Genomic DNA, 12,238 nt, shown 5'->3' with positions numbered 1-12,238 from the left:
ACTAAACAAGCTAACTCTGTTAAGGGTTGCTTTCACCTTCTTCACATGGACCTTTTTGGACCGGTGAATGTCCAAAGTCTAAAGGGTAGCAGATACACTTTAGTAATTGTGAATGAATATTTACGATACACTTGGACAATTTTTCTTAATTCTAAGAGTGATGCTGCTGATGAAATTATCAAATTCATTAAGAAAATGGAAAATCTCAACAGCATAAGGGTCAAAGAACTCCGAAGTGATCATGGCACTGAGTTTAGAAACCAAACTCTTGAAACCTTTTGTGCTGATCAAGGGATCTCACAAAACTTCTCTTCCACTAGAACTCCTGAGCAAAATGGTGTTGCTGAAAGGAGAAATAGAACTCTTATAGAGGCAGCACGTACTATGCTCAGTGAGTCCTATCTTCCAAGTAGGTTTTGGGCTGAAGCAGTCAACACTGCTTGTCACACTCAAAATCGATGTCTCATTGTTAAAAGACATGACAAAACAGCATATGAAGTTTTAAGAGGAAAGAAACCTCAAATCAAATACTTCCATGTATTTGGCTGTCCTGTCTTTATTCTTAATAATAAGGATCATTTAGGCAAATTTGATCCTAAAGCTGTTGATGGTTACTTTGTTGGATATTCTTCCATTAGCAAAGCTTTTAGAGTATTCATGTCACTTTTGATGAAAGCTCATCTGCTCTTAAAGATATCTAACCATCTTCTACTAAAGAGATCTTCAATGAGTTCACTAATCCTCCTAAGGAGGATGCTGACTCATTTGTTGATGCTTCTTGCTCACCTCCTCTTGATCAGCAACTCACTGAGGACAGTCCAGCTGACCATGAGCTAGATCAAGTTGCTGCTCATATCTATACGATTGAGCCAGTTGAGCCAATCTTAAGGTCAATCCATGCTGCATTAGCCAAACCTAGATCACTGGTTGATGATGTGCAAGTTGATGACTCTGCTGATGATGAGTTTCATGATGCTTCAGCTAACACTGAAGACATGGAGTTTGCTGATGACCCCATCATTGATAACTCAAATCAGTCAAATGGCTCCACTAATCAGACTCCTCTTGATCCTTCAATTACCATTGATTTCTCCTCTTATTCTTCTCCTGCTAATCCCATACAAATGTCTTCTGCTGCCACTCTAGGTTCATCAAGTGTCCCTTCACTTAAATGGACTTCCAGTCATCCTGCTCACCAAATTATTGGTGATCCTCAGCAAGGTATTGTGACTAGATCAGCGACTAGAAACACATGTCTATATGTTAATTTCTTGTCAATGACCACTCCTAAGAGTACTGGAGAGGCCATGGTTGACCCATCGTGGGTTGCAGCCATGCAAGAAGAACTATCTCAATTCCAAAGACAACATGTCTGGTTCTTAGTTCCTCTTCCTCCTGGCAAAGAACCCATTGGAACTAAATGGGTTTATAGAAATAAGATGGACGAAGATGGTGTTGTTATACGCAACAAGGCTAGGTTAGTAGCTCAAGGCTACCTTCAAGAAGAAGGTGTCGACTATGACGAAACCTTTGCTCCAGTGGCTAGACTTGAAGCAATACGCTTATTCCTGGCACATGCTGCTTATCGAAACTTCACTGTATATCAAATGGATGTCAAGAGTGCTTTCCTAAATGGAAAACTCGAAGAAGAAGTTTATGTGGAGCAGCCACCTGGTTTTGAAGATCTAACCAAGCCAAACCACGTCTATCGTCTCTATAAAGCATTATATGGTCTTAAAAAAGCTCCCAGAGCTTGGTAATACACTCTCTCTGAATTTCTTCTTTCTCATGAGTTTCAGCGAGGATCTATAGACAGCACCCTCTTTATCTATAGAAATGGTGCTCATGTTTTCTATGTGCAAATATATGTCGATGACATCATATTTGGATCCTCCAACAAGAAACTTTGCAATAAATTTAGCTCACTAATGTCTTCTCACTTTGAAATGAGTATGATGGGTGAGCTAACCTTCTTCCTTGGTCTACAAATTCGTCAGCTCACTGATGGCATCTTTATAAACCAAGAAAAGTATATACGAGACATGCTGGCCAAATTTGATATGTCTAATATTACCACAAAGCCTACTCCCATGTCTCCTCCAAACAATCTCCATGCTGACCTTGATGGTAAGCATGTGAACCCCACCTTCTATCGTGGGATGATTGGCTCACTGATGTATCTCACATCGAGTCGTCCTGACATTATGTTTGCTACTTGCCTTTGTGCAAGGTATCAAGCATCACCCAGGGAGTCTCACCTTCTCGCTGTCAAGCGTATCTTCAAATATCTTAAAGGGACTTCCTCTCTAGGTCTTTGGTATCCCAAGGATTCTAACTTTGACTTAGTTGCATACTCTGATTCTGACTATGTTGGTTTCATGTTAGATAGGAAAAGTACCAGTGGTGGATGTCAACTGTTGGGGGGAAGGCTGACTAGTTGGTCTAGTAAGAAACAGCATACAGTTTCCATCTCCACTGCTGAAACAGAGTATGTGTCTGCAGCAAGTTGTTGTGCACAAGTCCTTTGGATGAAAAACCAACTTGCTGACTATGACCTAAACTTTTCTAAGATCCCCATCATGTGTGATAACACTATTGCTATTGCTATCACACATAATCCTGTTCAGCATTCCAAAACTAAGCATATTGACATTAGGTATCACTTCATTCGTGATCATGTCATGAAGGGGGATGTTGAAATTTACTTCATTCCCACTGATGACCAACTTGTTGACATCTTCACTAAACCTTTAGATGAAAAAAGATTCAAGGATCTCGTCAGCAGGTTGGGAATGTTAAATGGTGATTCTACAAGTTCAGCAACATGATCACTCATGTTTTGCTGCCCATATTCCTCTTATGAAGATGAGCAGCGACTTTTTAAGTCAAAGTCATCAGCGAGCTCTTCCTTTTTACTCGCTGATCCCTGTTGCTTTGGGAAAAAGCAAAATAAAGGCAATGGAAAGCCAAAAGTTTCCATCCAGTCCACAGCAAACGGCTGTGGTAACGACACATAAAATTCGTTGATCCCTGATGCTTTGGGAAAAAGCATACCAAAAGTAATAGGGTGTTGAAAGTCCCTATCTAGTCCAGCAGCAAACGATTGCTGGTAAAGACTTCTAAAATCCGTTGATGGCTGACAATTTGCCAAAAATTATTTGATACTCATCAGCATCCACTCTTTCTGTCTTTGTGGTGCTGATTAAAACTTGGTAACCATTATTTCTTTAAAATTACATAAACTCTTCAGTGGATACCTCAATTTATCTGAGTGTATTCCACTACGTATCTTTGTTAATATTTTATTATATATATCTCAAACGGTTACCTCGATTTTCTCCCAAATGGGCAACTTGTACACTGTACGCGCCGTATGAACTTGAGTACAGTTGAAATCGTGGTCCATATAGTCACATCATACTTCTCTCATACGTACATATAAACAGTGTCTCACAATTTAATATAATTTTTTCTGTGCCACGTATGAAAGAGAGTACACATGATGACTCACTTTTTGCAGTCATGGGACCTATATCCATGCCATATATATGCAAATCTCTTCCTCTTCACCTTCTTTTACGTTCATTTTCTTTCTCTCTAAACTCCTAAAATCTCTCATATTCTCTCAAATCTTTCATATTCCCTTAAAAATATTCATCTTTCTAATCTTTTTTTATCTTCACTCTCATCTAAAATGGCTTCTTCATCTGCTCCTGAGCAACAAAATCTTTCTTATCTCAACTCTAAGGTATATGATAATGAAGGCATTAATCCTTCTAATCAAGTATCTTTCCAAGCTTCAAAACTTGTCATCAAGGCCAACAACTATCTGGGATCTGAAGAGATCCCATCTAAAACCAAAGGATACTTCTCTATGTTAGATTTCATCGTGGGATGTCCTGCCAGAAAGGCTATTTACTCTGATCCAAAGGAAATGTGTGTCCACCTCTTGAGGGAGTTTTAGTGGACATGTGATTATAAGGTTGCCAGTAGCACCATCACTGGAACTGTACTTAAAGAAGAACATACTATCTCCATCTTTGTAGACTCATTAGGAGATGCTCTTCGTCTTCCTAAACAATCAGAAGAGCATCCATATGTGGAGTTGGTCCCCATTGGAGTGTGGAAGGAATGGTTGTTAACCATTGGGTATGGGACCAACATGGAACCAGCACAACCTGTGCACAGCAACCCTCAAAAGAAATATCTGCCAGGAGTAAGGAGGTTGCTGTTCACCCATGTAATCCAGTGTCTGGGTGGCAACAGTGGCTCTTTTGATCAAGCCACTGCTGCACAAATGCAGATGATATATGCGCTGGCAAATGGTCGCAACATTAACTTTGCCAGCGTAATTTTTGAAGACCTGAAGGGGAAGGTCACAATAAAGAACAGATCAAGCTCGATGCCCTTTACACGCTTTCTCTCAAAAAAGGCTGCTGACGAGAAAAAGGGTAACTGCAAGCAGCCACCTCAAACTTCTGTAGGCGAGGTTGGTGAAGATCAAGGGCCACCCCAGCCCATTAGAGTTGAGTCCACCGAACAAATTAATCCCTCTTCTTCTTCTCAACCCTCTGAGTCGTTGTCAGCAGCCATATCACAGGTGATGCTAGAGACAACAAAGTCTACGGCCGATGATGCTTCGGTGATACAACACACTGAAGTTGAGGCACCCGGTTCCCCTACCTCTCTAAATTTCTCTTTGGATGAAAGGATGGAGGTTGAGGTTGGAAATGTAGAGGTTGAAGGAAATGTTGTTGAAGAAGATGATGATGAGGAGGAAAGTGATCTTGAGTTGGGAGAGTTTATTGCTGATGAATTCCAGCTGGATTCCTCCAACCAGGCTGATGAAATGGAGGCAAGTGATATGGAGGTTGATGAAGAGGCTGCTGCTGCTGATGAAAATGCAGCAACCATCAATGAAAATGTTGAAGCTGCTGCTGCTGATGAAATTGCAGCAGCCGACAATGAAAATGTTCAAGAAGCTGCTGCTGATGACAATGCAGCAGCTAATCCTGAAGAAACTGAGATGCTAACTCCTTCTACCAAACCTGTCGATTCTCAAATTGCTGATGATAGGCTGGCCAGAGTGGAACACCAATTAAATGATCTATCCAAGGCTGCCACACTTGCTGTTCAACTTAAAAATCATGAAGATGACAGATTGGTGAAGATCTTGGAGAGCTGGTACAGCAAGCAGAACGAAAACACTGCCAGCATCGAGACTCTTAAAGAAAAATCTATTTCTATGGCTGCTGATCAAGAAAAGCTGCGCGCTTATACAAATGCTATCAAAAAGGATCAGCAGGCCATTCGTGGGTTTTCACGATCGCTGTGCAAAATTGGAACTGCTGTAAGGTTCTCAGCAAAGAAGGCATCCAACAACAATGAATCTGCTGCTGCTGAAGCAAAAAGGGTTGCTGACCTGGTTTCTCGTCTTACCACCCAGGTTGAAGACCACCAAGGCTATCAATGCCTTGGAAACTACAGTGGCCAGTCTTCCTCCTCCTCAAGTCTCATTTACTGAGGAAGATCGTAAGTGCCAACAAAAGTTGGAGCAAGAGGTTGGGGATATTAAGAAGATGTTGTCCCAACTTCTTCAATAGCATGCAGCTCCAACAGCAACAGTGGAGGTAGTTATTAATGATACTACCTCCAAGGGGGAGAAAGTTGATGCTGTCGTAATGGCACTTGTCAGTGAAGTTGTTAACAAAGCTGTAAATGATATATATGAAGCTTCAGCTGACAAGGTTGCAAGTGAAGAAAACACTACAGCGGCCACTCATAAACAAGATGAACTGGCAATAGTGGCCGTCATTGAAGACAAGGTTAACTCTCCCCCTGCTGATGTTGAGGGGGAGACAAGAATTGATGAAGTTCCCCCTGCTGATGTTGAGGGGGAGACAGTTGAAGAGGCAAGTGCTGAGGGGGAGCAACAACGGATAGTTGCTGAAGCTCCCCTAATTGAAGAAGAAGAGGAAATGAGTCCTCGTGCAGTCAGAGCAGCTTGGGAAGCCGGATTTGCACAAGAAATGGCTAGGGACACATCCAGGGAAGTGCTCAATATTTTCCATCCTCGCTTCCTTGGAAATGCTGAAGTCTCTAAGATAACAGCAGCACAAAGAAAGCAGCTAACTGATACTGGCTTTTTCAAGAGTCCCTCGCCTCTGACTGCTCAAAATGTATCCATCACATCCCCAGCAGGAAATCAATTTCAAATCATCGACATATTATCAATTACTGCTGAGAGAAAAACTCAAGAGGAGGCCCTGCAGGAGCTAGATAGGCTGAAAGCAAATAAAGAAAATGAAAAGAAAAATCTTGAGTATATCAAGTAGCTGGCCCTCTTGGAGAAAGATGAGATGGATGGAGAGCAAAGAATGTTGCTGACCACTGGTGGGCCTGAAGCTCTCTACAGGCAAAAGCAAGTTGATGTAGAGCAGCTACTGAAGGAAAAGAGAGAAAAATTTGTAGTGGAGAAGGCCAAGTGGTTGAAGATCATGAAAGATAGGAAGAGGCCTCAGAGAATCACAAAAGTTGAAGCTCATAAAGCTGCCATGGGGACAAAAACCAATCTGAAGTTCCTAAGGGAAGGACACAGCGCCCCAACCAAAATTGAAGATGTAAAGCTGACCAACTTGGGGGCTTCAGAGTGGTATGAAATCTATATGATTATCAAAGATAAAAAGGCTGCCAGCTATGAACAACTTCAGGGGATGCTGAAAAATTACTTTGAAAAGGCACTGAAGTTTGAAACTAAGTTCAAGGCAGACCTTCCCATGCTGAGGGCAGTCTTTGGATCTCCAGCAGCTGTCTCCTCTTCAGCAGGCAAGCGTGTCCTGAAAAGAAAGCGAGCCATGCAACTCTTGCCTGCTGACCTTCCTCCTATCTCTAGTGATGCTGGATTGAATTTGAGGCTTCCTCCCAGGTGTTCTTTTGAAGAAGGAAGAATACTTGAAGACCCTGCTGGCATATTCTTCCAAAATTTCAGAAACAATCAACTCTTCTTTAGAATGGCAGAAATTGAACAAGCATCTACTGGTTTCCTGATCAGCATCAGAAGAAGATTTGCAAAGATGATTAGTGCTAGATCTATAATCAGTAAGATTGATGAAGAATTGATGAAGCCAGCGAGAAGAGAAGATCCAGTGCTGAGAATTGCCAAGCAGGAAGACGCTTGGGAGATAGAAGCTGCTAATCTTTAGATGTCAACTTTGTAAAAGCTTTATGCTTCAGCTTGTAATTCACTTTGATGATATAAAAGACATCTTTTCTTCATATTACATTCTTCTTACTTATTCAGCAAGTCTCTTCAGCGAATAGGGGGAGATTGTTGAGACCTGGATTCGCTGATAAGACTTACTCGCTGACATGCATAGTCAGCAAGTCTTTATTGAGTCCAGTGACTCTCTTCAGTGGGTTGCATGCTGACCAAAAGTTCATCATGGAGGGAAGTATTCAAATCATATGAAGACAAGAGTCACATGATGGTTCTTCCAACTGTAACATACCTTAACTGGAAAAGGTACTCGTTGGGACCAAAACTTGGGTTTTCTCTTTCATACCCATTTTGGTAAAGAAGACAAAGGCTCTTGCCTGGAAGTACAAGGAGCCAATGGAATGTCGACAACGTAACCACCATCTATCTCTGTCAAAGGAAGGTTGTGTTGCCCTAATTTTTCCTCTATATAAAGCAACACAGCCGCATTGCATCAAGTGTGTTAGTCACCTTGAAAGTGTGTATCACTTGTAATTGTTGCTTTGTGCATGTCTCAATGATACATAGGAAATCCGAAAAATGTTATACATTTCTATCGGTCATTTCATTAATCCTTTTGATTTTTGAATATGTTAACGGATCATTCTTATCCGGTTTTCATTTCTCATCTCACAAACAAAACCACCAACACCATTCTATAACATTTGTATCAACAACTTCAACCTTACATTTTAGTTACCCTTAGGATTCGTTGGGTTAGGCTAATGGTTTGGGTTGATACGTTGATGGTTGATATTTCTCCATGTGAATCTCGTTTTAGTTTGTCATATTTCTTTTCTCAATCAATATTTGCATAATGACATTGGTTCCCAACTTTGTCATTATGAGGGGGAGAAAAAGATTATGATTGATTGAGAAAGAAAATTTTGAGTTTGATTTGTGCAATCATGGAGTTAGTGTGAAAAGGTTGTATTGGTTGGGTGTATGGAAGATGAAGTTGAGAAAGAATAATTAGATTTCAATCAATTGAGCTCAGATTTTCACAATTCTTGACTTAAAAAAAAAACTAAGATGATTACAAAGATAAGAATAAGACCAAAGATGAGAGGATATTATCTCAAGATGGAACAAATGTTCAAAGATGCTCCAAAATGTTTATACTCATGGATTGAGGGGGAGCATGATTACTTCATAAGAGACTTATCCAAACTTCATTATGTTTACTCTCCAAAGTGTTCAAGTTAATGTGACAAAGATCAAAGCTACAAAGGTTGAAAGATTGATTGGAAGATTCAAGACAAAGAAGTAAAGCTTCAAAAGAGTCTTCATCAACATATTTCATTCAAGATTTTCAAAGTCATACAATAACACTTGTTCAAGAAGTTCCAATGCATACATCAAGGGGGAGAGTACAAGTTCATGATACTTCATTCCAAGAAGATGAATTTCACTCAAGAATCGAAGATTGACAAACCAAAACCATGTTTATACCTTCCGCACCTCAAAAGACAACTCTGATTCATGGTTCAACAATCTTCAAAGAATCAAGAAAGCACACACACTTGTTCGACTTCATTGTTCTTTTTCACAAATCTGTATGAAATTTGTTCTGCATCGTCAACAGATTGTTGTTTTGCTCTGATACCAAATGTAAGATAGAAATTTGAGCTCAATTTGTGCAAAAATGGAGAAATTAAGGTTAGTGTGGGAAAAGGTGTTTGTGTGTGTATAGAGGTTGAAGATGGAGATAAAGAGAGAATAATTAGAGTGAAAATGGAATGATTAGGATAAATGTGGGAAAGGCTTACAATTAATGTGTGGAAGGGGGCTATTTATATCATAAATCTAAGTTTCACTAATGCCCTTTCCACCTCCAAAACATTTACATTTTAACACCATTTTTAGTTCTAACATTTGCCTCCTCCACCTTCAGGACGTGCTTCTTATCGAAGAAACAGGAACAATGCTGCTCGAACTTCTGCCCAGGAAGAAGGAAAGGAGCCAATGGATTCATTCCAGATCCCAAACTTATCTGGAGAAATTCCGGCAGGAAACTCATCTCAGGAGAATGCAAGATCAAGCCAAACTCAAAGAAGGAGTTTTTACGACGATTATGGCAATCCAGATCCCTACAATACCGGATCTAGGAATGTTAACTCTGAAGAACTGCCTGACTTATTTACTATTTTGCAGAATCTTGATAAGACAATTAAGACTAATCAAGAATATAATCAGGCACAATTCAAAATTCTTGAGTCAAGGATTTTTGAAAACAGACCACCGATGACTCCTAGGAATTTGCTTTCAACGACTCCAACTGCTCCTGAGTTTGCTCCTATTAATACGTCGATGCCAACTATGACTCCTAATTTTGGGAGTAATATTCCGCAAAACACTCATGTTGCTGGAACATCGGCCACCATGAGTGAGGTTTGAACAATTCTAATAATTTTGCTGGATCTTTTGCTTTTACTAATCCATCGCAGGGACAAGGAGCAAATGATTACATCGCTAGAGAATTTCAGATAATTAAAGACATGATTTCGAGCGTTCCTGGATTTTGCAATCCAATTCCTGAAGTCAACCCTGCGTCCTATCTAATCAACAGATATGGCAACAGGATTGCGAACGTAGAAATCCTGAAGAAATTCCAAGTTCCAAATATGAAACCATATGATGGAACCACTGACCCACAGGAGCATATCGCGTTGTATCTGGAGAAAATGGAAACGGTGCCGATTCCATCAAATTTGATAGAAGCTTGCTTATGCAGAAGCTTTGGATCGACACTATCTGGATCAGCCTTAAAATGGCTACAGAGTTTGCCTCCTCTATCTATTAATTCTTTCGCTGATTTAACAAATTTATTTTGTAGTCAATTTTCATGCAGTAGGACTTTTGAGAAATTGACTGATGATCTATATAAAATAATTCAAAAACCGCATGAATCACTTAGAGATTTTATGACTAGATTTACAAAAGAATCTCTTAATATTCCTAAATTAGATATGTTGACCGTTATTCAAGCTTTGTAGAGAGGTCTCCATAAAGGATCTAAATTCCAGGAAGATCTCATAATGACGCCATGTAGAAATTTAGATGAAGCAAAAGCAAGGGCAGCAAGATTTATAAGGCTCGAAGAAAATGAACTTACAACTTCGAAATTAGATATCTTATCATATGATCGTCCAAATCGGAAGGCAGGAACCCCGGTGTTTAAACCGAGACACAAACCTTACTCAAGACATGTAGATAATCAAGTCAATGTCGTTGAAGAAGATGGCGGGGTCGAATATCCAACTTTGGCATCATACTGTTTCTCTGTAGGAACTCCTGGCATTATAATGGCACTTAGAGATCTTGGAGACAAGGTGAGATGGCCTCAGAAGAAAAATGACGGATACTTCAAGAAGAAAGATCCTAGCCAGTGGTGTGCTTATCATGAAGACTTTGGCCATATCACCGAAGATTGCAAGATGTTAAGAAGAGAAATATCCACTTTATTAGCAAAAAGATATTTGACAGAACTCCTTGGAAGGAAGAAGGCCAAAGATGTTGAAGGCTTGGACTTTTCCAAACCAAAATCAACACAAAAAGCAGATTCCCCACCAGCGAATGCAAAAGTAATTAATACCATCTTTGGGGGATCGGAAGTGTGCGGGACAACATATTCAGCAGCAAAAAGACTTGCAAAGCAAAGCAAAGCAGATAAAGGAGAAAAAAGTGTGAAGAAAGCATCAATTTCGAACTCAGACATTATCTCCTTTGAAGAAGATTTTGATGACATCATGGAACCTCATCATGATGGGCTGGTAATTACTCTTTTTATCACTAACCATTATGTTCGCAGGATTTTGATAGATAATGGGAGCTCAGTGAATATCATCAAGCTGTAGACATTACGAAGAATGGATATCTCGGAAGAAGATATCAATGGAAAGGCTTCTCCATTGATTGGATTCAGTGGGGAAACTAAATATACAGTGGGTGAAATAAAATTACCAGTTTATGTTGGAGGGATGAATTCGATGCAGAAATTCTATGTCGTAGATTCTCTCCCAGGATGCAACATAATCTTGGGAAGACCCTAGATACACGAAATGAAGGCAGTACCTTTAACATATCACCAATGTGTTAAACTTCCAACACCTTGGGGAGTAGTTACTGTCAAGGTAGATCAGCAAGAAGCAAGAGAATGCTACACATCCAGCATGAAGTCAGCTGCAAAGCCAATTTCACAATAGCAATTACAGAAAAGGGTCTTCGATGTAGACGAACCAGAAGAGCAAGATGTAAAGGAAGTTATCTTGGTTCCTGAAGATCCTAACATTAAAGTTTTAATAGGGAAAAAGATATCAAAAGATATGGAGGTCAAATTTACTGATTTCCTCAAAGCTAGAATGAAGACTTTCGCTTGGAAACAAGAAGATATGACTGGAATATCAAGAGATGTCATCACACACAAGCTGGGAATCGACAAAAGCTTCAAGCCTATTCAGCAAAAAAGAAGAAAATTTGCTCCTGAAAGAAATGCTATAATCCAGGAATATGTTGAAAGATTATTAAAAGCTAAAATGATCAGAGAAGTTAAATTCCCAGAATGGCTGGCAAACGTGGTGGTCGTACAAAAGAAAAATGGAAAATGGAGAGTTTGTGTAGATTTTACTGATCTAAACAAAGCTTGTCCAAAAGATCCATTTCCACTACCACATATTGATGCAATGGTCGATGCAACTTCGGGACATGAGATGCTAACATTCATGGATGCCTCCTCAGGATTTCAACAGATACAAATGGAACCTAAAGATCAGTAAGCCACAGCCTTCATGACACCGACAGGTATTTATTGTTATATTGCAATGCCTTTTGGTCTTAAAAATGCAGGTGCAACATATCAAAGGCTAATGAATATGATGTTCAAAGATCAACTGGGGGATACCATGGAAGTCTATATAGACGATATGGTGGTAAAGTCCAAGAGAGCTGAAGATCACTTAAAGGATCTTGAAGTAGCCTTCAACA

The sequence above is a fragment of the Erigeron canadensis genome, chromosome 8 (genome assembly GCF_010389155.1).
Source record: "Erigeron canadensis isolate Cc75 chromosome 8, C_canadensis_v1, whole genome shotgun sequence".
Taxonomy (NCBI): domain Eukaryota; kingdom Viridiplantae; phylum Streptophyta; class Magnoliopsida; order Asterales; family Asteraceae; genus Erigeron; species Erigeron canadensis.
The sequence above is the reverse complement of the archived record's forward strand: the minus strand, read 5'-3'. Positions refer to the sequence as shown.